Here is a 25,971-nt window from a genome sequence, read left to right on the forward strand (position 1 = left end):
TCACATAAGACTCCCTGCTGCTTATCAGGGAGCCTTCTTCTCCCTCTTCCTCTGCCGACCACTCCCCGCTGCTTGTACTCTCTCTCTGTGTCAAATAAATAAATAAAATCTAAAACCAAAATTGAATATGTTAAAGTATACATGAAATTTTTATGTACATATACATAATGAAATGATTATTATAGTCAAGCTTATTAACATATCCATTTTCTCATATAATTACTGTGTGTGTGTGTGTCTAATGAGTAACCCAGGCACCCCCCCCATCTTCTTAAATTTGTAAGCCTTATTTTGTGATCTAACATGTGATCTATTCTAGAGAATGTTCCATGTATGCTTGAAAAGAATGTATATTCTGTTGCTGTTGGGCCGAATGTTCTGTATTTGTCAGGTCCGTTTTGTTTATAGCATTGTTCAAGACTGTTGTGTCCTTCTTGATTTTCTTTCTGGATGAGTTATCCATTATTGAAAGTGAACTATTGAAGTATCCTACTATTATTGTATTTCTATCTATTTCTCCCTTCAGATCAATTGATGCTTGCTTTATATATTTAGGTGCATTGATTTGGATGCATATATAATTTTATATTTTCCTTTTGAATTGACTCTTTTATTATGTAATCACCTAGTTTGTCACTTGTGACAATTTTTGATATATAGTCTATTTTGTCTGACATAAGAGTACAACTACCCAGCTCTCTTTTGATTACATTTGCATAGGTTATCTTTTTCTATACCATCACTTTAAGCCTATGTGTTGCCCTTAAATCTAAGTGCATCTCTTCCAAACATTATATAGTTGGCTTTTAAATATATTTTTAACTTTTTAAAATAAAAATTGTATATATTTAAGGTGTACAACCTGATGATTTGATATATATACACATAGTAAAATGATTATTACAGTCAAGCTAATTAATATATCCACTTCCTTACATAGTTACCTTCTGTTTGTATGTGTGTGTGTTAAGAATACCTGAGATTTATTTTCTAAGTAATTTTCCAGAATACAATGCAAAATTATTAACTATATTTACCCTGATGTACACTAGGTTTTTAGAATTTAATAATCCTGCAAAGCTGCAATTTTGTACCCTTTAACCGGTATCACCTCCACTTCTATAAATTCAGCTTCTATAAATTGTATAAAATCAGATTCTATATATATATATATACATATACAGTGAGATCATGCAGTACTTTGTTTTTTATGTGTCTTATTTATTTTCCTTAGCATAATGTCCTCTAGCTTTATCCGTGTTGTCACAAATAGTAGAATCTGCTTATTTTTTAAGGTTGAATAATATTCTGTTATATATACGAACACTTAGGTTGTTTCCATATCTTGAGTATTATGAATAATGCTGCAATGAACATGGGAACACAGATATATCTTTAAGGTACTAATATAATTTCCTTTGGATATATACCCAGAAAAGTGATGGCGGTGAGCCTTCTTTTTAATCCAATCACCCAACTGTCTTTTTTCCAGCTTTACTGAAATATAACTGACGTATAATGTTTATAAGTTTGAAGTGTATAATATGATGATTTGATTACACATATATTGTGAAATAATTACCATTGTAGGCTTAGTTAGCACCTTTATCACCTCACATAATTATCATTTCTTTTTTGTGGTGAAAACATCGAAGATCTACTCTCTTAGCAACTTTTAAGTATATAATACAGTATTGTAAATTATAATCATCAAGCTATACGTTCGATCCTCAGAACTTACTTATGTTATAACTAGGAATTTGTATCCTTTGGTCCACATTTCCCCCACCCCCAGTTCCTAGTAACTACCATTTTACCATACGAGTCCAGCTTTTTTAGAGTCTACATATAAGTGATATAACATAGTGTTTGTCTTACTCTGATTTATTTTCTTAAGTATAATGTTCTCAAGCTTCATCCTTATTGTCACAAATTGCAGAATTTCCTTCTTTCTCATGCCTAATCTTCCATTGTAAATATATATACCATATAATCTGTATTCATTCATCGATGGACACTTAGGTTATGCCCATGTCTTTGTTACTGTGAATAATGCTGCAGTGAACATGGAGGTGCACATATATCTTCAAGATCCTGATTTCATTTCATTTGGATATAAACCCAGAGTGGGATTGCTGGATTATGTGGTAGTTGTATTTTCAATTTTTAGGGGAACTTAAGTAATGTTTTCCATACTGGCTGTACTTATTTACATTCCCACTAAAAGAGCACAGAATTCCCTTTTCTTCACATCTTCACCAACACTTGTTATCTCTTATGTTTTTATTAATAGGTAAGAGGTAATATCTCAATGTGGCTTTATGCTGATAACAGCTTAACTTTGATCATATACCAAAACTATTCATTTATTCCCCCACTTTTATGTTTTGATGTTATAATTTACCTCTTTATATGTTTTGTATTTGTTAACAAATTATTGTAGCTGTAGATATTTTTTATATTTTTGTTTCTTAGCCTTTATACTAACTAGAGTTAAGTGGTTAACACAACATCATGTGACAGTATTAGAATATTATGAATTAGACTGTATACTTACCTTTACCAGTGTGCTGTATATTTTCATGTTTTTATGTTATTAATTAGTGTACTTTCAGCATTTCTCGTAAGTTGGGTCTGGTGGTAATGAAATTCCTCAGCTTTTATTTGGGAAAGTCTTTACGTCTCCTTTAGTTCTGAAGGGCAGCTTTGCCAGAGTACTCTTGGTTGGCAGGCTGTTTGTTGTTTGTTTGTGTTAGCACTTTGAACATCTCACTCTTCCAGGACTGCAAAATTTTTGCTGAGAAACACCCTATAAGCCTCATGAAAGCTCCCTTGTAAGTTACAAACTTCTTTCCCCTTGCTGCTTTTAATATTCTTCTTTGTCTTTGATTTTTGACAGTTATATTTTAATGTGTCTTAGAGAAGATCACTTTAAGTTCAGTTTGTACAGTAACCTATGAGTTTCAGAACAGATATACAAATCTCTCCCCAGATCTGGAAAGCTCTCAGCCATTACCCTTTAAGCCTTCTTTTCCCTTTTCCCTCTCTTCTTTTTCTGGGACTTTAATAATACACGGATTGCTTCTTTAGATGGTATTCTATAGATTATATAGTTTTTCTTCAATTTTTTTTTCATTTTTAAAATTTTTGTTCTCTGGATAATCTCAAAGTTCTTGTCTTCTAATTTATAGGCTTTTCTTCGGCTTAATCCATGTTTCTGTTGATGCCGTCTATTGAATTTTTTTTTCACTTACTGTATTCTTCTGCTCCAGAACTTGGTGTTTTTGTTTTTTAAGAGATATTTATTTATTTTAGAGAAAGACAGATTGCACTTGGGGGGAAGAGCACAGGGAAAGAGTCTTCAAGCAAACTCCCCATTGAGTGTAGAGCCCAACTCGGGGGCTCCATCTCACAACCCTGAGATCGTGACCTGAGACGAAACCAAGAGTTGGATGCTCAACCAACTGAGCCACCCAGGCATCCCTGTTTAGTTCTTTTTTATGATTTCTATCTCTTTGTTAAACTTTTTGTTTGTTTGTATATCATTTTCCTGATTTCGTTGAGTTGTCTTCATATGTTTTTCTTGTAGCTCACTGAGCTTCCTTAAAACAGCTACTTTGAATTCTTTATTGGGTCAGTCACACATCTTTCCATCTTTGGGGTTGTTTACTGGAAGATTATCATGATCCTTTGTTAGCGTTTTGTTTCCTTGACTTTTCAATGTTTCTTCAAAGTCTTTTGTTGCTGTCTTTATATTTGCAGTAACAGTCACCTCTTCCAGTCTTTACTAATTGACTTCAGGAGAGAAATATCTTCAATTAGCCCTTCTAGGCATTCTGAAGCTTTCTAAGACCTTCGATGCATATGCCTGCTTTATGTTTCTTACTTCATCTTTGACAGATTTCTTAAGCCTGTATGCCTTCTCTTGATCATGTAAGGCACCAGGCTGGGTGCTGACAGCATCCCTTTGCTTTCTCAAGTGTGGAGTTGAGGCTCAAGCTTATGATCTCTTTCCAGCCTGCAGATTTGGCCCAGCGCTCTGTGCATGCTCACTAGTCAGCTGCCAAAACTCACTGTAACTTCCATTGTGAATGCACACAGAGAACCAGGCACAGGATGGGGTGTGTGTGTGTGGGAGTGACGTTCGTTGAGTACTGGGGATGACTGTTGGTCAGTTTTGAGCACTACAGGTAAGGCATTCCCAGCAGCTCATGGGCAGGTTTCTTGATGGAGTCTGTGTTGCTGTTAGTAGGTCCACATCACTTTAGTGCCCTCTGAGAGTTCTATCTGCCACATTCCCAGCCTCTTTCCACCTCTCAATTATGCAGTTCATGACTCAGTACTTGGGATGAGGCAAGAAAGAAACAGGCCTTTTTGGCAATGTCCCACACAGCTCAGGCAGCCAAGCATTCACTTATAACTTCTTACTTTTCCCTGCAAGAGAAATTGCAGGCTAGGAAGACCCCCCTCTTGGCATTAAGCCAAAGGAGAGGTGACATGGATGCAAAGTCCTATTGTTCCTTTTACCTTCTCCAATGTATCCAAACTCCTATTTATTTATTTATTTATTTATTTATTTATTTAATTTTTCTCCTATGGTGTCCTAGACCCTCTAAACTAGAAAACTGCACTTCCACAAAGGCTGTCCTTTTCATGAATGATTGTTTAAGACATTGTTTTCCAGGGGCTCTTGGATTATGACTGAAAGGGTCTGGAGCCTGTTTATGACCAACTGCAGTGGTCACAGCAGGGACCAAAGTTTGCATGCCTGTTATCCAATGCATAACTGGACAAGACTTTTCCTGGGTCCCTTGATGTATGGTGCCCACTGCTCCCACAAAGGCACTCTTGACTATGAATGGATGCCATATTATTATTGTTGAGTAGACGAAGGTGAGAGATACAAGGAGGGAAGTCTTATTCAGCCACATTGCAGACATCACTCACATTCTGTCTTTTGATTGATGAGTTTAATCTATCATTTAAAGTAATTATTGATAGGTAAGAACTTTCTATTCATATTTTATTTATTGTTTTCTGTCTTTTTTGTAGTTCTCTTATTCTTCTTGCTGTTCTTCTTTGCGGGTTTTTTTGTTGTTGTTATGGTACGCTTTGCTTCTTTTCTCTTTATCCATTGTGTATCTAATATAGGTTTTATCTTTATGGTTAACATGAGGCTTGCACTGAATTGCTTACAGTTATAATAGTCTATTGTAAGATGATGACAATGTTACTTTAATTGCATATAAAAATTCTATACTTTTATTCCCCCTTTTAGTTTCTCTTATTGATGTCAGAGTTTACTTATTTTTATATAGTGTATCCATTAATAAATGTTGGTAGTTATAATTATTCTTAATACTTTTGACTTTTAACTTTTATATTAGAGTTAAAAGTAATTTATGTACCACCTACACAATACTACAATATTCTGTGTTTGTCTATATATTTACGTATGCCAGTGACATATTTGGGGGTAGACTATTGACACAGACTGACTAAATCTGGCATATGGAAACAGGCATACAAAGTTAAGTATGAACACTATCCACAATGTAGATATTATAGATAGCTGGTGTTGGTTACCTTAATTACATGCATTAGATACCCTTAAAAACTCCTGATGCTTAATAGGAGAGATACAAAAACAACAAACAAAAAAAAAACTTTTCATATTTGTCAGTGGATTTTGCATGTCCCTGAATTCCATTGATTTGCTGTCTTTACCAACCATCAAAATTCCTATAGATTTTTTCTGTACTAAAAGAAGAAGTACAATTGATAGCAAGAAAAAAAGTTCCCTTTTGTTTCTCTATAACCGTCTGGTTAATTTGCAGATGCTGTCCTTTCATGATCTGAATTTTCTTCCCTAACACCACCGATCACACATATACTACCTTGAAGCTGAATACACCACATTAATGTATAAAAGTTAGAATGCTTGAGTTCTTGCTTAAAGACCTAAATCGTTTTTCTTATATTTACTGTCCTTAGCTAATTGTCTATATCTTTAAGCGCTAAATTTATTTCTAGAGAGATAACTTCTAAATTCATATCACGTCACAAACCTTTTTTTCTGCTGACAAATCCTATAAACAGCAACCTATTTAATATCTTCAACTTGGATACTTCATTGACCTTTGAAATCTAAAATTTCTAATATTCACCCATTTTCCCAATTTTACTCTTTCTTAATTATCACATTTTTTCTGGTAGTGGATGTTTATTAGTCTTTCCCCATTTCAATAAATACTATGATTTATTCACTCATTCAACAAATACTTATTGGTTTATTGGTAGATTTTGAGAACAAAATGGCAATGGTAAAGGAAAAGTGTTTTATTTTTATAGCTTATTGATTTTCATTCTGGCATAGAAAGATCTTCAGCACTTGCAGTTTATACAAACGACCTTTATATTTTCTTTCAATATTGAGATATTTTTTCTACATTAAGATTTTCAGGGGTGGGACGCCTGGGTAACTCAGTCAGTTAAGTGTCTGCCTTTGGCTCAGCTCCTGATCCAGGGGTCCTGGGATCCAGTCCTGTGTTGGACTCCTTGCTCATCAGGGAGACTGGTTCTCCCTCTGCCTTCCTCTCCCCCCTGCTTGTGCTCTCTCTCTCTCTGACAAATAAATAAATAAAATCTAAAAAAAAAAAAAAAAAAGATTTCCCGGTGTGGTGCCTGAATGGCTCAGTTGGTTAAGCGTCTCCCTTTGGCTCAGGTCATGATTCCTGGGTCCTGGGATCCAGCCCTGCATCAGGCTCCTTGCTCAGTGGGAAACCTGCTCCACCCTCTGCCACTCCCCCTGCTTGTGCTCTCTCTCTGACAAATAAATAAATAAAATCTTAAAAAAAAAATTTTTCAGTAAAACTTAAATTTATTCATGTAAATCGTGTCTGATATTTATGTTGTTTTCCTTCCTAGATTCCTAGAGGAAACCATTTATTAAATAACCTGATCCACTTCCCACTGTTAAAATGCTACCTTTCTTAAATATGAAGCTCCCATACATTCTCGGATGTATTTCTGTTCTTTCCATCATTTTCTATTAATTTATTTGTCTATTCTCAGACCAATACTATCTTTTCTAAATATAGTTACTTTATTGTGAACTTTAATATCCAGTAGGGCATATCTTCTATCACTATATTTTTCTTTCAAGTAGACCTAATTATATCCTAATTTTCTTTGATAAGTATTTAAGAATTATTTTATTAGGCAAAATTATAGAATAAAATTAGTAACAAAACTCAATACATTGTAATTCTAATGGAATTTGCACTATAATTACACAGTAACTTAAAATTACTGTGGACATTTAGTTTCTCCATTTATCTAATATATTCTTTTAACAAAATGGCTTACTTTTCTCATTGAAATATATTACATTTATTTAAAAATAATTTTATTTACTATAAGGTACTGCTTTCAATATAAATAAAATTTATTTCCATTTATATTAGCAATGTTTAAACTATTATAAAGAATTTTGGATGTATATTTAAAATCTCCAAACACTTTAAGAAATTATTTTATCATATAGTTATAACATATGTACAGATATGTGCATATACACACATATTTGTTATTTTAGCCTCTTAATTTTCAGGTATACAGTAACATCTTCACTAGAAAATTCTGTCTCTACTTTTCAAATATTTATACTGTTTATTGAGATTTTTAAGCATAATTTATCAGTTTTTAATCTCCACAACATAGTTAAATCGTGAAGTATTTGCAGCAGCCAAATGATTGTCTTTTGCAGCATTTTTTCAGTGTTTTGGCATTCCTGAAATTAGATGGGAATTTTCTTTCCTATCTAATTAATACAACCACCATTATTAGGAGGTTCTCTTGGCAGTTAACCTACGTGGTCATCATTGCCAGCTGCAGGCTAGGTTTTTTGTTTGTTTGTTTGAAACCATGGCCAATAGCTCTCACTTAGGCACTGTGAAACCGTAGTAGTCCACACTCCCCTAAAAATGCATCATTATCTACCCTCACTTCAGTCTGATACTCTGAAATTCTGTATATCCGTGTTAGTTTCAGGTTCCAGGTGCCTCTGGGAAATTAGGGAGCAAGTAGCCAGGCTGGAGCAGAGAATGGTCCCACTGTTTAGCTCTATTAAATGACAAAATGACTTAGTGCTCCATGTTTTCTGCTTGCTTTGCAGTCTCTGCACTCTCTCTAATGAGCACCAGTCCCCCAGTCAGACTCTACTACAGCAATACCATTTTACTTAGCTTGCTACACAGTGGAAGTGAGGTTACCGGTGACTGCCAATAAGATGCTGAGTGTATATTACTGGTGAGCTCCAGAATCATTCAGTTTCCCCACCCCATTACTACTTGATATATTTCTTTTTGTCTTCATGTTCCAATAGTTCCAGAGATGACAGAACCTCATTGTTTTATTTCACATTATGTAAAGAATGCTTACAGATCAATAAAGAAAAAACTGACAACCTAAAAGGGGGAATAAAATATGTAAAAATAGGGGGCGCCTGGGTGGTACAGCAGTTAAGCGTCTGCCTTCGGCTCAGGGCATGATCCCGGCATTATGGGATCGAGCCCCACATCAGGCTCCTCCGCTATGAGCCTGCTTCTTCCTCTCCCACTCCCCCTGCTTGTGTTCCCTCTCTCTCTGGCTGTCTCTATCTCTGTCAAATAAATAAATAAAAATATTTTAAAAAAATATGTAAAAATATGTGAATAGGGAATTCGCAAAAGATATCCAAAAGACCAGTAAACATGTAAAAAACATAACCAATTATGAAAATGGAAATTAAATCTACAAAGAGATATCATACCCATTCATAATATTCCTAAAAAAAAAAAAAAAAAAGGATTGACAAACATTGCCAAAGATGTAGAGCAACCCATTTGCCCATACATCGCAGGTGGGGGTGAAACCACTTCTAAGGACTGTTTGGCAACGTCTAAAATGAAATACACTCACTCTACACTCTAGCAGTCCTGCTTCTTTGCATATACATATGAGAAATGCATGGCTACGTTCTCTAAATGATACCTATAAGTATGCTCATGTATGCCATGAGTATGTTCACAGCAGTTTTATTTACATCGTCAAAATTTGAAGACTATCAAGTGTCCAACAGTAGTAGAATGGACAAATAAAATCTGTTATGTTCATGTCCTAGCTTCCTACACAATAATAAAAAGAGTAGCCTACAATAACATGGATACATTTCAAAGACTGTATGCTGAATGAAGGAAGTCAGTAGCAAAAGGGAACATACTAAATCATCCATTTATATGACGAGAAACCAAAAACAAAGAAGCAGACTACCCTAAGTTGATAGATGTAAGAATACCAGCTATCTGTGGAGGCAAGGGTGTCTGAGAAGGATCATGAAGAAACTGTCATAAATGCTCTAAATCTTGATTCGGGTGGAATTATTTGGCATTTACATGCAAAAATTAATTGAACAATTCAGTAAAATTAGCGCACTTTATGTACTCTACTTGTGGTATCTCAATTTAGAAGAAGTTAAGTGTGTGTGCTGTGCACACTTCAAATAATGATTGAAGAGTATAGCTCCTGGTCAAAACCTATTTTGTGATCCTTCAGGGCCAATTACAAGGGCTTTACCTGGAGGCCTCACATGGGCCAGTCAATGCATTGCAGTCTCGGAAGGGAGATGCAGCAAGGAGCTTCCTGTGGGGAAGGGAGAACAGGCTGTCAAATTAAAGATCCACAGGAAGATCTCTAACAAAGCCAGGGAAGCAATTTCCTGGCTACTGCCTACTGTTGTGCAGCATGGGACCCGAAGTTATCAGACCCCCCACACAGAGTTGTATGGGTGACTTTTATTGGCTCTAAGCAGGTCACTGGTACCAAAGGACAGCCCGCAGCAAACTATTGAGACTTACACTTTTAATGAAAAAGAATGTAGAGCCCTTCAGATTACTTTGCCTAATAACCTGAAGAGATCTTAGAAACTTGGCTAATTCACCTCCAGAGTGAAGGGGATAATCTTGTGTAACTTAATAATAGTGAGTGACATCTTGTGAGGCATGTCCCTACAGAGTTTGACAGTGGCGAGAGTGCCTTGACAATGTTGACTTTGCCTGAGGAGGAGAAGGAAGAGGGGGTGGATGAGAGGATACAAAGAAGAGAGGGTCCATGGATTTATGATTTCATTGCTCATCAGTTTTTGTCACGTAAAGCAGCTTTTCATCTGCCATTATATGCCTTTTTTTTAAGTTTCAGGTTTTATTTCAAAGCTCCTTTTTTTCTTTATATCTTTTTGAGTAACTTTATCAATCTGGACCTATTTTTGTGCATAAACATGTGGGAGAATTATTTTTGTTCCATCTATATTTACTTAGATGTTACTTTAAGGTGCTACAAAATAACTTCTTGGATCTTATCTTGGAGGATTCGTTGTTTTCATAAGGACAAGCCACCTTCAGGGAGGTAGATTCTATAATTGAGTGGTTTGCTATCCTGTAAAGAAATTCCCCAGTCTCACTCTCATCTTATGTTACCATGAGGAGTGAGCCATGGTCATTGACATTCTGAGTCTATGGCTGTCGTGCTGTTCTTCCAATTTAAGCCTGTTTCTACTGTGTCCCCTTCCACAGGATTTGCTCTTTGTACTTTTGTTAGAGGATAGAGTTACAGAAAAAGTTCATAACCACAAAGGTAATAAAAGAATTAAAAGTATAAAATGTTTTAATTGCGCTTGTAGATGAAATCTTCCAGTGACCTTTGTCTCACCATTCCATTGACTTTCTACCTCTTGGCTTTTCCCTAGGCCTATTTAGTAGAAAGTACTCCTGGGGCTTACTGGTTAACTGGTTACTATTCTAAACATCTAGAGCTATAAAAAGCCATTAAAAAATATTATTATGAATTAATCAATCAAAAGACCAGGAGGAGCATTATCAAATTTAACACAATAATCTAAAAGTGAACTTTAATGTCTCAGACACTAAAAGGCACCTGTGTGTTACCTACGATGCAAAGTGCTATATGTACTGATTTAGACTTTTTTGGGGGGGGAGGCTTGATTTTATTATTGTGAAATAACCTTTTATTTTTAGTTGTTGAGATTACCATTCATCCCTATTCTGAATATATTTCTATTTCAATGCTTTACTTTTTTGGGGGAGGGGGAAGCGTCCTCCATAATTATCTTAAGCCTTTATTCTATGTAGTAATTCTCTTTCTGTTTGTCCCTTGGTACGGCCAAATTATTTGTGAATTAGTTTCAGATGTTGTTTTAATCCTTAATAATTTTCCCTTAAATTTTCTAATTCTTCTTATTTATCTGGGCTCTGATTTTATTAGCATGCTTAATAAATTGCTTTATTCCTGAAAGCACTTAGACAAACTTCTTTCTGTGTCTTGGGCAAAGCTTACTTCCAAATTCATTTCTTTATTTCCTATATGCTATGCTCCTCTTTCTGTTGTTACTTGGTTTTAGTTTTGGTTTTCCCATCCGAAGTGTATTTCCATAATTTCTGTACCTTTTAAATCTTTCTCATTTTCTGGCAGCTTTGGGCCTTTCCATTTGTTTTTAAGCTGTTGAAGATTGCTTTACTTCTGCACCACAGCGAAAACCATTTTGTGGTCCAGAGAAGATACAGTTGTTTCTGCCGGCTACCTTGCTGTAGTCTGAAAAAAGTCAGAGCTCACTGAGGCAGCACTCAGTGTTTCAGCAGACATTCTCTGCTTTTGCTTCTCAGGTTTGCTTTGTTCCCTTCATATATTTAGACAATGTAGCCCAATACAAAGTGGACAAGCTCATAGGCTTAAGATACATCACATACTCAGTGTGTACAAAAGGAAATTTTATTTGTGAAAAAGATTGGCTTTGTTTTCCACCTCTGTTTTCATGCATTTCTCTACAGACATTATTCCCACTACCATTTGCTGCAACATAACCCCCCCGCCCCGCCCCCAGTATAAGAGAAAAATGCAATATCACCAATTCTGATAATCTCCCTCCAGATTCAGGGATATCCCTGAGAATTTTAAGGATATTGAGATTCAACAGTTTGGTTTTGAGGGTTTGGTATAATTTTAGAAGCTCACGATGCTATCTACACAATTTCATAATTTTCTCATTAACTTATTCATATCTATAATTCAAGGATTATGGCATTATGTTTTCTTTTTTGGTTGCTACTAGTAAATTCTATCTGGATTTTTCTTTTTCTTATCCTTTCTTTCTTTTTTTATTTTTTAAGGTATGGGGAAGAGGAGAATGTTATGGCTTCTCTTACTTGACACAAAAGTCCAATTCATATTTTTAAAATATATGTAATCCTACAAAACTATAACATATTGTTTATTTTTGTATACTTGAAGCAGATAATTCTTTAGTTTAATAGAAATTTCCTTGATACTAATGCACTATTTACAGGACTTTTCTAAGATTTAAGTTCTTACTTTCTTAAGAACTTAAATAGATTTATAGCATACCAGCAGGTTTAATGCATTTGAATTTTTTTCTGGTTATGTAATGTGGCCAAGCTATTAAAAAGATTTACTTTTAATACACAGTCTAAACATTTTTTAATACAAGTGTATCTTTATGTACCAAAAGCTATAGAGTAAAAATCTTTCAGAGAAATACATTAATGCCATCAAAATTCAAGAAGTAAAAGCTATAGGCTAACCATTTTTTAAGCAACATGTATTCAAATTTACTTGTGTTCAAAAAAAATAATCCTAGACTTAAAAAACATTTATATTTTTAATACACACTCTAGTAAATGAGGCCAAATAACTGACTATTTGCTAATTACCCTTGGAGAGTCTCACAAGGCATATTATAGCTTTTAACCCACAGGAATTTAATATATTTTAGCCCCATAGATTACTGTAATTCATTTAATATTCACCCATGGATTATATACTTTGAAACTTCACTGATATCAATTAAAGAAGAGACTCAAAATACTTGCTTTAGTGCCTGAAATACAAACTATAACTTAAGTAATGAAATATCATTATTTCCTATGTGCAACAATTAAAGCTGGACATAAAATATGACAGTCACAGTGTATAGATTACAAAGGCATTTTAAAACTAAAATATAATTCAGTAATGAATAAGAATAAGAAAGAATAAGAATAAGAATAATAAGAATAGAAATCCTGTTTAAACTGAGAGCCAGCAGTTCCATACAATACATTGATTTTATCTAAGAGGGATGCCTGGGTGGCTTAGTCAGTTAAGCCTTTGGATCAGGTCATGATCTCAGGGTTCTGAGATCTACTCCCACATCAGGCTCTCTGCTCAGTGGGGAGTCTACTTCTCTTTCTCACTCTCCCTCTGTGCTCGCTCTCTCTCTCAAATAAACAATACCTTTTAAAAAATTTTTATCTTGCATATTTCTTGTGGAGTTACCCCAGGTAAGGTAATTCTATTCAACCTCTAATATCCAATCAAGTCTTAGTTTATAAGTCCTTTGGCCTGGCTCTCCAGTAGTAAGGCAGTCTTACATTTTCTGTCAAGACGGGAAGAGCCTTCCTCAAATGGATTAAACTCTCTCTCTCTTTTTCATTTTTTCTTTCCCCTTCTTTCTTTCTTTCTTTCTTTCTTTTCTTTCTTTCTTTCTTTCTTTCTTTCTTTCTTTCTTTCTTTCTTTCTTTCTTTCTTTCTTTCTCCTTCTTTCTTTCTTTCTTCTTTCTTTCTCTTTCTCTAATTCTAATTCATTCCTGAAACAAAGTCCTATTTTCTGTAACTGAGTTATTTCAAGATATGAATGTCCTAAGTAATGTGTCAAAATGTATCTCTGCCTATATTTTCAAATCATTAACTTTCTCAAGTATGTTAAATTTACTTTAACAGGTATTTGTGGTAGAAATTTATTTTTTTGAGACAAGTTATACTTTATACTAAAATATGTTAAGAAAATGCAATTAAATTTTACTATAATTATATTAAAATTATAGATTTTTTCAAAATATAGCTGTTTTTGTATGTGTATTGGATGTATATAGTATGCTATTAACAATGAAGAAAATGAGATTTAAAAAGTGTTGAATAAAAATAGCAAAAAAAGACAATCACAGGATTACATTAAAATTATTCAAAATGTATTTCAGTGAAAATATTTACACATGAGGAAGTGGAAATAATATTGAATTTGAGTAACGGTATCAATGCAAATAATTTTTTAAAAAATCAGTATATATTATGCTTTCAGTTTGCAATGCAGTTTTCCTTTGTGTTTATATTTTTTTTATTATTAATGGGGTTTTGGAATATAGGCGAGGTAGTGGGGTGGAGTCTGGAGCCAATGGCCAAGAAAGAATTCTTGAGACCTCTTTGGTGCAAAATGGTGGTTTTATTAAAGCACGGGGACAGGACCCATGGGCAGAAAGAGCTGCTGCACCGAGGTCTTGAGGAGTTGTGATTATATACTGGGGAGTGGGGGAAGTAAGGAAAACGGAAGTTTTAAAAGAACTTTCATGTGCTAAAGAAGACCAACCTACAAGATGCCTACAAGATACCTGAGGCCTTGCCATTGTCAAGTTAAGGTTGTTTTCCCCTCTAGCAAGATATTAACATTAAGATAGTTGGGAGATCCCTGGAAGAATGTTACACATGTCCCACCCAGGAATGGAGAGTAGGGGGATGTTGCAAGGTGTCAGTTTGTGCTTTGTCCTCAGCTAGCCTTCTGCTCCCTCATCAGTGTGAGTTACCTGGCAAGCTAGTATCACATAATTCTAATATGGAAAATCCCCCCTGTGGACAATATGTAACATTTCCTGTACAATTTAAGTATGTAATTTATATTTACACTGATTGGTTTCAAACTCATAGACCTCAGAGACTAGTTTAAATAACGAATGCCATCTCTTTGATGTTCATATTTGATCAATATAAATAGACATATTTAGGAGGGTTAAAATTATTTCAGCATAACTATATAGGATTGGGATTCTCTAATCTTTGGCTATATTGACTTGGAGAACTTTAAGTTTCTACTGTCCTAGAACAACTAATTTGGTTTAAGTTTTTCCTCTCCCCCCTTTATTTTGCACTCCCTACTTCCTTTTGTCTGCCTTTGTCCATTACACTCTTTATCTGTAAGAAATTAGTTTAATAATTTATTTTGTTATTCAGATTTGATAAAATTTCAGCTGTTTGACAGATTGCCTTCCAAATATGGCAAATATTTTTCTTTAGTTTGAGAGCAATCCTTAACGAAACAGGAATTAGAAACATTAACTCAACTAACTCTTACTAAAGCATGTATATCAAAACATATTCAATTTTAGTTTACAAACGCCACAGTGATGTCAGAAGACAGAGGAAAATTCTTTCTGGAGGCTCTAGAGTCGAAGTGTTAAAAGATCTAAATAAAAGAATGTAAACCCCCCACAATGTTTCTCACTATTTCTTATCCCCCACCAAGCTCATCATTTAACTGTGAGACTTTTTCTGCATTAGAGAAGACACCGGTGCTGGAAGAACGTAAAATGAAAAGTTCTGCCTGGTCCCATTAATGTCGGTTTTTCCTATGATATTCAAAATGTATACTCACTTTATCCTTTTGCTTTTTCAATTACCGTTGGTTTGTCTCTAACAATTTTCTACTTGGTTCTCCGTAATTTGAGCAGCGAGGTTCTAATTGTTTCCCAAAACTTTCTCAGCATCTATTATGCTACCATGTCAGTAACATTCTCTGCAATATACCGAAATATGAAGATAAATTTAGTATCTTTAGTTTAGAACATGGAGATTTTCTAATATAGTGAAAATACCTAACTGCTCTAAAGCTTTAAAATAGGGAAAAATAATTTTATGCACTTTTTTCCTTTTTCAAATTTTTATTTAAATTACATTTAGTTAACATACAGTGTAATATTAGTTTCAGGTGTAGAACTTAGTGATTCATCACTTACATATAACACCCAGTGCTTATCACAAGTGCCCTCCTTAATACTCATCACCCATTTAATCCATGCTCCCACCCACCTGGGAAAAAGGATTTAAAAATAAACCTGTTTCATCCAATTTCTTATGAGGCTCTAATTTGTTCACATTTTCTTCTGTTGACCTGTAGATAACAATCAGTATACAAAACAGAGTTGTTGATTTCAGAGTAAAAGTGAGTAACTCTTTTACATATCCTTTAGGTCTTTCAAAAGGAGTAAGTGATACAAATAAAGTATGCTGTTTTTTTCAGGATTTCTTTTCCTTTAATGCCCAGGGTTCTTGGTCACGCTGCTTCAAAGATAGAAGAGGTAGACCAGATGAGGAGTGGTGGGCAGCAAAGCAAAATTTATTGGGTGATAGTACAAAGCTCCTGAAGAAGGAGGGGACCCAAGAGGGTGGCTGTTGGAATTTCTAAATCTAGGGGTTTTTGTCAGATTGTTGGTGGGCTGTTTTATTTATTTTTTAAAGATTTTATTTATTTATTTGACAAGAGAGGGAACACAAGCAGGGGGAATGGGAGAGGGAGAAGCAGGCTTCCCGCTGAGCAGGGAGCCCAATGCGGGGCTTGATCCCAGAACTCTGGGATCGTGACCTGAGTGGAAGGCAGACACTTAATGACCGAGCCACCCAAGCGCCCCTGGTGGGCTGTTTTAATCTGATTAATCCTTCAGCCTGTCACCCAATCAGATTTTTTGTCCATGCGCTCATCTACCTCTCAAGTAGTTGTTTATGTAGGAAAGGTGGAGGGCTCATTTCAGGGCGGTGTAGAATAACAGGATGAGGTCTTTTTCCTTTTCAGAGTGGTTTCCTCTTAGAACAGGGACCTCTTGCCCCTGCCTGCCTTTCTTCCAACTATTCTCCATTACTGTTATATCAAAAAACCCTATGAAAAGATTCCCAATTTATTTATCCAGTATAAGTCCAACATGTATTCCTAGAGAATTTCATAGAACAAAGTGAAGGGTGGGTTGAAAGCCCTATGCTCAAGTTATTGGAACTAATTTTATTTTATGGTAATTTAACTTATTAACATTACTCTGTTTTGTTTTGTTTTTTAAAGATGTTCTTTATTGCTGACTATTTTAAGAGTTCAAACAGTAAAAATGTTAACCTAGTCATGTGCATTGGGACGTAGCATTTAAGTAAACTCATATAACAGTGTACCAAAAAGTGACAACAGGAATTTTGAAATAAATAAAGCATTTCAAGTTCTGTAACTTAACCACAAAGTATGCAATTATCAAATAAACTACACTTTTCTTTAATGAAGTGAATATTCATACTTCTTAGTCTTCTCCCTTATGTTGGTCCTGGGGTTAAACATGACTTGTTTTTCAGTTTTATCTTAAACAGTGTTTTCCCTGTCAAAAGCAGAGAAAGAAAGGAGAGAGAAAAGCAAAACAAAACAAACAGAAACAGTCAACTTGCTTTTCACATGTAAGGTGAATGCTGTTAGATTACTACAAGCTCTAGAACCTCATGCCAGAGTCCTACTTACAGGTCCTCTTGGGAGTCTCATGTTATCCTCTGTTTAGCAGGACAAAAGCTTTTTTCATATCCACTCTTCCTTCTTATCCCTAGTCTCATCTCCAATTTGTCCCAGTCCCAGAACTGTACTACTATCCTTGTTAAAGGATACTAGTCAAGGATAAAGGAACTTCACAATCAATACATGTACCTTTAGTTCACCCTTACGGGAGATAAAAAGCAAGCTTTGCCAATTTTGTGTTTAAAGAATATTTCCAACCTCTCCTTTTACTCCCTCTCCACCCCTTTTACCTCATCCCGGCCAGCCTTTGTTTGGTTTTTGGATTCTTAAAAATGGCTTTCCAAATCAGCCTCAGGCTCTGGAGTCAAGCCATTTTGTTGAGCTCTAGTTCCACCTCTGTGGGATGGGAATAGAAAAGTTAGGGAGAGAATGAGAAAGTAGGAGTAAACAGTCAACTAGTAATTGTTCAGCTTTCCTGGATCAAGAGGCAAAAACAAAGATATTAAAAAGCCAGAAAAGAAGACACATATGCCTGCCTGCCCTGCAGAGATTGGGTGGGTAGTCCAGCTTGGGACACCTCGTGTACCCAGCTGATCTTGCTGCAGGATTTCTTTCCCTTTAGTGCCCGTGACTCTTGGTCATGCCACTCCAAAGAATGAAGAGGTAGAATGGAGGAAGAGTGGTGGGCAGCAGAGTAAAGAATTTTACTGATCAATAGTACAAAGCCCCTGAAGAGGGAGGAGACCCAGGAAGGTTGCTGTTGGAGTTTCTAAGTCTAGGGGCTTTTATGAGGATGTTGGCGGGCTGTTTTAATCTGATTAACCCTCCATGTGCCTGCCACCCAATCAAGTTCTTGTCGCAGTCATCTATCTATCAGGTAGTTGTTCAGGCGGGAAAGGGTGGAAGGCTCCTTCCAGGGCCCTGTAAAATCCTTTGAAGGATGGTTTCCTCTTAGGGTGGAGCCCTTTGTTCCTGCCTGCCTACTTCCAACTATCCTTCATTAACCTCACTTGGAAACATTCTGGGTGTTAGAGCCACAAGTCCGAGTGTTGGATGCAAGCAATCTCATGGCCCTTCTCATTTTTTGCCCAGGCACATCCTGGCTGCTTCCAGAGAGCCCAGTCTTCCCTACTTGCCAGCTGGCCTGGTGACGGTGTTAGTGGCTGACTCCAGGACCGAGCTTCCACTGCTTCATGTGCCTGGCAGTTGCCGGCAATGGATTGATTCTCCAACAGGTAGGTGGCAAGAGGGAATGCTAGAGGGGACCACCCTGCTTAGTGTACACAGTGACATCCCAAAGCTGTGCAATCACCCCTGGCCAGCGGGATTTGACAGGTGGGCTATTTGCAGGCCTCAGAGATAGTGCGGTTAACAGATTTAGGATAGTATCTGGCACACAGAAGGCTCTCAATGAATATTAACTAATACTGTTATTAATGACAATAGCACCATGTTAAAACCTCTCATGGCTTTACCATTTTAGGCAGAATAATAGTCAAATGTTTAACTTGACTTGCAAAGATACCAATGATTTGATTTTGGTTTAGCCCCCAAACTACTGCCACTCCTCTTTGTCCACATGTAACGTAATGACAGTACTACCAGACCAGTTGCCATGTCTGCCTTTCTTCCTCTCTATACATGGGTAAATCTTAATTTTCATGAATCAACTTAAATGTCACCTCATGGCTGAGACCTTCTATACCTGTCCCTATCAAAAACAGGTCCTACCTGTGACCATTTATCTTAGCATAAGATAAATGTTTGTTTCCTTCCTGGTTTTTAAAACAATTACAATTACTTGTCCAAATGTTTTTTCTCTTTGCTTGCTTTTCTCTTCTACTGCATTTTAAGCTGCAGGAGTGTAGAGATCATGCATGTCTTGATCATTATTATCTTCATCATTATTTTCCCTAAACCCATAACAATGACCAACATACAGTGATGATAAGTATTTCTAGATTGTAAATGAAACAAAAAATAAGTGATTCATACTTGCTTATGTGAACCACATTCCTTTCTGTCTACATTGAAAAAAACCATATATTTTTCCCATAATCAAATGGATATACCATTATTTGCATCATTTGTAAAATAGTGTTTGAAGACCAAATAAGCATATAGTTTAAATTCTTATAAGTGAACTCATAACTGGTAATTAATTACCATAAGATCGTTTTCTTTTCCAATGGCTCCTAAATAATGCATTATTTGTAAAAGATATTAGATTTTCATGGGTTCAAATGTATTGACAGGTTATTTTATATCAGAATGAATTTTGTGTACAAAGAGGTGCTCACAGAACTATTTAATTTTTTAGAAAATATTACTCTTGGGGCACCTGGGTGGCTCAGTCAGTTAAGCATCTGCTTTTGGCTCAGGTCATGATCCCAGTGTCCTGGGACTGAGCCCTACATCGGACTCCCTGCTCAGCGGGAAGCCTGCTTCTCCCTCCTTCTCTCTCTCCCCCCATCTCTTTCACTCACTCTCTCTCAAATAAATAAATAAAATCTTTAAAAAATATATTACATTTTATAACATTAAATTATTTTAAACATTATTCATCAGGCTTCTAAAGGATGATTTATACAAATCATAAAGCAAAACTTAAAAATGTAAAATTAATTTCCCACTAAATATTTAAACATTGATTAAAAATGTATTCAAATTATTTTTCTAACCATCAAAATAAAATCACAAATCTAGTAAGTCAAATTACATTAAATGTTTTGGATATTATAAACTCAGACAAAAACCTTTGATTTATTGTGATGGTTACAAAGCCATTTATCACACTTTAATGAAAACTGGGTTTCAAAATTTTGCTATCCTAAATATAAATTAGGACTTTTAAACTTTTGTTTCCCTATTCTTTTACTTGCCCAAGATTAACACCACAGAATTCTTTTGTTATCTTAAAAGTTTTCTGTGCTTATGATAATTTACTTGTTGCAAAGGGGAAGAAAAATCCATCTCAAACTGGAGGAGTCCTCGAGAACTATGTGGGTGACATTGATTCTTGAATTTAACATAATACCTAGTTGTCTAGTCCAAGGAAAGTCAAAACCACACGAGTGATCATTCCTCTGTGCCTTCCTTCTATTTTGATATAGTTAAGTTTCTCTTGGTGTGGTATGGAGCTTTTACTACCTTCTCTTTCAGAGTGTTTTAATCTGTTTAAACCATACCGGCTTTCCCAGAAATAGTGGGATTTTGTTTTTTTTTTTGTTTGTTTGTTTGTTTTTTAACTTCACCTGCTCAGCATTATTTGACAAGGTACCTGGGTTGATGATATATTGACTTCAATCATTGATGCAATTGAAAACCCGCAATAAATCGTATCAGTCTCATTATTAAGTACCATTGCTGAGACTTTTTATCTACCAAGAAATGAAAGACGAGTCTGTTCATTAGCTGTTAGGGATCTATGGATAATTTATTGTGTTAAAATACACTGTTGGGTACTCTGTGTATAGATAACATATGTTGAGAATTCAGATACCTTTCTTCATTTTGTTCTTCCTACCAGAAAACTTAATTATAGTAGTATAAACAAAATTATTTTAATTAGCTCATTTAGTATTTTTCTCCCTATATCTAAATAGGGTACTGTGCTGCTACTTATAAAAAAATTTTTTTTCACTCTCTTCAGTTAACTTACTCCAATTGACATGAAGGGTGTCCTCATCATTGACCGCCTTTACCACTACCACACACATTATTATGGCTAAGTAAATGCCAGTTACACCTAAGCTATGTAGCTAGCATACTATGGGTATTTTTCATTTCTGAAACCTTTTTTTTCCTCAGTTAATAATTGCCTCATTTACTTGTTTGCTTAGTTTTCTGTGTCCTCGTTGTTGTTCCAATTCCAAAGTCTTTACCAGTTGTATATCTCTTCTTAGTGTGAGAATACACAGCAAACGATCTATAAATTTCCTTCTAAGTAAAGTGCTTTGAACAATGTCTGAATAGAGCAACAATAAAGCATGTCATATCTATATAGTGGGATATTTTCTGCCATAAAAAGTAATAAAGTATTTATACATGCTACAAGAAGGGTAAACATTGAAAACATTAGGTCAGGTGAAAGAAGCCAGAAATAAAAGGTTATTTGTTGTATGATTCCATTTATATGAAATAGCCAAAAGAGGTAAATCTATCCAGAGAGTAATGGTTTTCATGGGCTGGGAAGGATGAGAAGAACAGGGAGTAACTCCTAAACGATACAAGGTTTTTTGTTTTGGTTTTGTTTGTTTGTTTTGCAGTATTAAAAACAATAATGTAAGGTTAATTATGGTGGTGGTTGTGAAACTTTGTGAATATACTAAGAACCACCCTGGATTTTACTCTCTAAAAGGATGAGCTGCGGTATATTATTTATATCTCAACTAAAAAATACATACATACATAACATACATAAGGTGGAATGGTAGAGACTCACCATGGACTCCTGGGAAAGGCTAGTATCAGGGGGAAGACTGGCCAAGAAGGAAGCTGGCAGTCCTCCACCTAAAGCCAAAGAAAAACTCTAGGAAATGCTCATGGCTTTTTAACAAATAATCAAGTTTTATTTTGGGAAAGACAAGATAAGAAAGATACTTGAATTCTCAACATTTTTCTGCTGTGTTTCAATTCTATGCGATTCATTGTCTGTGTTATGGGTCTGATGTTACATTATATACTCTGAGCATTCTAATGGGGAATTCAGTTTCATCTTCAGTGAGTTTTGAGTCTAACTAAGGAAGAGAGAACTTACACGTAGAAAAAATGTTAAAACACTGCAAGAAAATACAAAATAAATGGCAATGAGAATGATACCCCAAAATAGAAAGCTTTCATTCCTAGAACATTTTGTCTCTATACATATGAACTACATGATTGTATTTTTTACAGGGAATGTTATCTGTACTGTCAAAATAGTGTTTTCCAGATTTCGGTTCTTACCTTCCTAACATTCTGCATGCTCCTGCATTCTGTTTTTTTAAATGTCTTCACCATGTCAGTGTATCCCAAAGATACCATTTTTTTTCTCCTGATATCAAGCTTTTTAGTTAATTTTGTAAAGTTACTGTTTTAGTACTCAATATTTTTCCTTAACTCTGGATTTTATCTTTTCCTCTAACTGGGCTTTCTTATCATCTTTACATTTGATTTTTTGTCAATTTACTTTGTAGTCTACATAGTTACTGTGTGAGCCATATATTTAAGTGGCACCTGCTCCTTGATTTTTAGAATTCTCATTTTTATTTCCCTATGTATCTCCTCTTGGAGATTGTAGTACTAGTCTAGCACTAGTGCTCCTTTCATTAAGGCATACTTCTATATTTATTTCTATATTAATAAATAATGTTTGTTTATTTCAATTTCAGGCAGAGAATTTGTGATGTCTTCAAAATAACACATCCCCCTTGTTATTTACTTTATATCTAAATCATGCATTTTGTTGTAGTTGAAAATAACCCCAAAGGAAACATATATTAGAGTTAGTTTTAGTTTGATAGGCCTAAAAAGACAGAATATCGAAATTGGATTATATAGCAGTCACCCATTTAACATCGTTCTCCTTTCACTGGTTCTTTTGACACTATTAAAAACTTCTATATACATAGTAAGTCTGTTTGGAGACTTCTAGTCATAGCAAAGTTTGTTACATTGTCTTATGAGGTAGCAGTTAATACTTTTAAAAGCTCTACTAAAAACTGTTTCTGTATATTAAATTAACATCAGCTTTCCTCTCCTAACCACAAACCTCATGTCTCTCTGTGAACACATGTTAATTCCTCTCATACAAAAAACAAGATCCCAAAACACTCAAAATTTACTTGCCATAATAAAGTAAATTTTGTTGAAGCGTTCCAAATTTTTCATGCCACTCATAGGGATTGGCTTTGCCCTGGGAGCCCTTTGAAATAAAGCAAAAACAATCAATCAGGGGCTCCTCTGGGCGGCTCAGTTGGTTAAGTGTCTGCCTTTGGCTGTGGTCATGATCCCAGGGTCTAGGAATTGAGCTCCCTGTTGGGCTCCCTGCTCAGTGGGGAGTCTGCCTCTGCCCCACTTATGCTCTCTCTCTCTCTTTCAAATGAATAAATAAAATCTTTAAAGAAAAATAAATCAATCACACATTGCAGTATTCGGCTGACCAACATAGAATGAGATAAATCTCTTTGTATACATTATTATAAAACTAGGAGAAAATCATTCTAACTTCAGAGAGGGGAAGAGAGAGAGAGAGAAATCAAGCCATCAAGTAAATGATAAATATAAGGAAATAAAAAATATTTATAAAATTTATCATAGTAACTCTTCCATCAATTATAATGCATACCATTATCTCATAGACCACAAAGAAAATTTTATGCCAATTAAATTATAACATATATTCCAATGTTAGATATGTTAAAATGCTGGAAAATGTGCAAATAAAAGTTGATAAAATGTGGTACTTCACATTTTAAAAACGTAATAAACACTAGTGTTTTACCTTTTCCTCTTTGATGTGCTTGCTTAATTGCTGTGCTAAGCAGGTGCTGAATCTGTTTTCTGAATAATCTCCACTGTCAATGAAGCATAAGAACTATTCACTGAGTATGCAAGTAGCAAAAGGAAGAAGTGATTACTTCTGACTGAGGTGGGCAAATAGATCAAAAAAAGTTTTAAAAATAGAAAATATTTAACTTGAGAGATAGTAATAGAAAGCCCTTCCAAGGCTGCGGGTAGTTGAGCAAAGTCCGAGAGAGATGAACAGATTGATGCACACAGAAAAAACACAGATCATTTAGTATTGCTGCAGCATAAACTCAAAGTGGAATAGTGAGAAAAAGAGATTATCTAATAACAGATTGAATGGTGAATTCTCCAAACAAATGACTGGGAAGACAAAGTTTAAAGGTTCAGGAGTCCCTTAGTATTTATTGCAAAATGGCTGAATGAAAAAGAAAGCATTTAATAAATACCGTTTTTATTTGTACTACTCTTTAAACATGTGTACAGGTAATATTATAGAAAATGATTTTCCTAATAAATAGTTGGAATAAATTTCTCTTTTGGATCAACAGTTATGCAAACACTAATAACTAACCAATTAAAATAATCTCAGAGTCTCAGTTGAAATTGCTTTTTGGGGCACCTGGGTGGCTCAGTTGGTTATGTGTCTGCTTTTGGCTCAGGTCATGATCTCAGGGTCCTGGCATCTAGCCCCGTGTTGGGGTCCCTGCTCAGTGGGAAACCTGCTTCTCCCTTTCCCTCTCCCTCTGTCCTTCCTCTTTCCCCCTGCTCATGCTCCCTCTCTCTCTCAAATAAATAAAATCTTAAAAAAAAAAAAAAGAAATAGCTTTTTCTTCTGTTTCTGAAGGAAGTCTAACTCATATAAATGCCCCCTGTGTGTGGAAAATTTATAATAAATTAATAATTAAGGTAGAGAAGGTCCAGCATATACACAGAAGGTATGAAATTTGAAGATTAGTATCAGTACAACATTTTATTGATGGGATATTATGTTTTATTTGTGTTCCTAGTCAAAAAAATTTTTTTCCTAAATGTATTTGACACAATTGAGAATTATATAATTATAGCTCAATAATAAAATATCTCTTCTATCACAAGGAAAATTGGGTTTATATAGAAAGAGTATATTTGAATTCAAGAATCCACAGTTTTGATGTTATATTCTAAAAAGGTAACATAGTATAGATAAATACTATAAGTGAAAGAAAAAAATAAGAAAGTAATTCTGAGCCTAAGGATTAAGCCGTTAAGTAATGGCATCTTAAGCAAGTTGTAAAATATAGAGCTAATTGAGACATAGTCTATGAGTCATGTTCCATCCAAGACACTGGAAATTCAAACTGGATAATTAGAGGTTATAAAGTTATTTTTTACAGAGGATTGGGTAGTATTTAGGAATACCAAAGGAGTAATATAATTCTCTGGAGCTAGTAACAAGAAGAAACTATTCACTTTTAATCCTGAAGGATCAAGGAAAGAGATCAATTGTCCAAATCTGCAGAAGATAGAGAATAGCCCAAACAGCCAACAAATAGCATGTTGCCTTTAACTGGAGCACATGGCAGTGTACAGAAGAATAGAGAAATTCTTTAGATAGGTAAACCAAAGATATCCAGGTGAGAGTATGCCCTTTCTTTCATCACCCAGAAGCACCTGCTCTTGTCTTTTACCCAGGTGAAAACTGATATCCTCAACACCAGCAGCTCGTTATTTCCTTCTTACCAAGTCCAAATAGCATAATGTCTAAAGTTCAATGGACCAGAGAAAAGGATGCAGAGATATTGAAACAATTTAAGTACACTGTAAGCTAATTTTGAAAGGGACAAGAACATTGCCATAGTTAATAAGCAAATCAGTGAAGGTAGAGGTAAGACAAACATTTTATTATATTGTCTGGGGAAGGACATAAGGATTTCCATTTGGTTCCTTTGTAGAAGACACTAAAGGTTTTGCCAGTCATTAAGCATGTCTGTTCCCACTATACATTCTGGAAATGAAAAAAAAAATGTCATGGAATGAATTTGTCATCCCATTGAACCCACTGCAAG

The 25,971-nt window shown here is 35.1% G+C and overlaps 1 long non-coding RNA gene across 1 annotated transcript; it reads right to left on the bottom strand.

Moving 5' to 3' along the window:
• Positions 1-8,833: 8,833 nt before the first annotated feature.
• LOC123785442 (uncharacterized) lies at positions 8,834-24,020 on the bottom strand. Its single transcript, XR_015726886.1, has 2 exons — positions 15,533-24,020; positions 8,834-9,681 (listed from the first exon to the last, which is right to left on the bottom strand). It is a non-coding gene; the product is annotated as an uncharacterized LOC123785442 (long non-coding RNA).
• Positions 24,021-25,971: the final 1,951 nt, after the last annotated feature.

This window comes from Ursus americanus, chromosome 15 (genome assembly GCF_024610735.1).
Source record: "Ursus americanus isolate L20-20 chromosome 15, mUrsAme1.1.p, whole genome shotgun sequence".
Taxonomy (NCBI): Eukaryota; Metazoa; Chordata; class Mammalia; order Carnivora; family Ursidae; genus Ursus; species Ursus americanus.